The sequence below is a fragment of the Pteropus alecto genome, unplaced genomic scaffold (assembly GCF_000325575.1).
Source record: "Pteropus alecto unplaced genomic scaffold, ASM32557v1 scaffold16, whole genome shotgun sequence".
NCBI classification, from domain to species: domain Eukaryota; kingdom Metazoa; phylum Chordata; class Mammalia; order Chiroptera; family Pteropodidae; genus Pteropus; species Pteropus alecto.
Window position 1 is genome coordinate 6,640,485 of NW_006438867.1, and position 1,950 is coordinate 6,642,434.

The following is a 1,950-nucleotide window of genomic DNA, read 5'->3' on the forward strand; positions in this document are numbered from 1 at the left end:
GAAATGCATCAAAATGCTATATCGTCTTTATTTTTTTTTGGGGGGGGGGTCCATATTATGCAATGTAGGGTTAAAAAGAGAAAGACTGAGAAATGAGATTCCCAGTGAAATGCACATGTAACCTGCATTTGTTTTTTCTCTCTTTGGTTTTTCTCTTTCTTTCCAAGTAGAACACGTGACTTAAATCGAGAAGGAAGTTTGGCAAACTAAAATTAGAATACTTGAGCCATTCTTTACAGAACTCAGGCATTTGGTAAAACCACCCAAGGTAGACAAACAGACTTAAAGAAGTCAAAGGACATTCTAGCCTTTTAAATCCACTTTAGCAGTTTTCAAAATCACCTGAAAATCCAAGCTGGCTCCACCCAGGACAGGTATTTGATAGGAGGTGACATACCTGGCAGCCCCAGGCTCCACAGGCCCTGGTGTCCCAGCCTCCTGCTCGCCTGTTAGGAGGCCTCGGGGGAGTGGTGGGGACCAGAGTTAGGGCTCAGCTGGGGAATAACTCAGGACGGGCCACAGAGCTTAGAGCACATCTTTGCCCATTAATAAATACCAGTAAATGGAAGCCCTCCTGTGTGGTTCTTCCCACGAACTGAATCCTCACTGAAAATGTAACACAAGCAAGCAATTCTCTTATATTAAAACAAACAAACAAAAACAACCAACTGTTCAAAGCTGCTGTATGTACAAACAACCCTATTTAGCACAGAGACCCCTACAGTTATGGCTGAGGGGTCCACGAAAAGCATGTTAAGCATAGTTTACAAAATATGTCATCATTTTTTGTTAGTAAAAAGGTCAGTTATATAAATGTGACTAAAATCGAGATGTCTATTCAAAAATGAAAGGTATGCTTGTACACGCGGAGGCACAGTACCTCCTGAGAAGTATCCTCACAGATCAGCCTCTCTCCTGGGACACTCGGTATGAAGGTCCCCGGAATTGGCCCCGGCTGCTGGCCACATGACTCTCTAGCAATACTGCCCGGAAGTGAGCGCACGAGGTGCAGAGCAGCCTCAAGAACAGGTAAGGTGTTCTGACAAACGTTTACATGGCGCTCCAAACGCCGCCCGAGAGGTCCCGGACTGTGTTTTCTTGTGGCAGGATGTCACCCCCTTCAAGAGTAGCTCTGGGAATGGGGAAAGGCGGGGGAGAGCGGAGGAACCACCCAACTGTGTTGGACGGTACAGGTTTGTCCACTCTCAAACATGGGCCTGGTAGCAAAAAGAACTTTCGGGGGGAGCAAACGGAAGAGCTTCTCAAACTGAACGCCGCGGCCGGCGTCATGCGACACTCCCGTCTAGTGCACTGAGTGAATTAAAATGGCATCTCTCTCGCAGAGCCTGTCTTCTCATCAAAATTTACAAAATGGACAAAGAGTAGATGACTATCAACAGGTGGCCTCATTTAAAAAGATGGCTGAGTTTAGACATATTTCGTTTAGGCGTCTTTTTATAAAGAAGGGATCTTGGACGCCTGTCGACACGCAGTAATGGCACGGAGGCAGCGGAACTGCCCTGAACCGCAGACCTTTGCAGTGGAACGTCCCCTGTCATACAAGCTGACTGGTGAGGGTGGCGGGGCCGCTGACGGACGCCCGTTCAGAACGCCTGCATGCTCACCTTACCCTAAGTGAACGGGTTTTCATACCACACGCGGGTGTGCTCGTGAGTTTTTCAGGGTACGCGTGCAAGTACATGTGCTTTCTGCTCATGGAGTGACACACTGCACGTGGGCAGGACAGCGCCTGACTTGGGAAGGACCGACCCAGCCCGCAGGAGGGTTCCCCGCTGCCGCAACCGCTGGACAGCTGACATCACTCTGCACTGCAGACCTCGTTGCCACCCAGCAAGCTCGTCCTGCTTTTCCCTCCAGCCCCGGGAGCGGGGGACCTGGCAAGACGAAGCCCGCACTGCCACTCGGCTACTGTGTGGATTCAGGTGAACT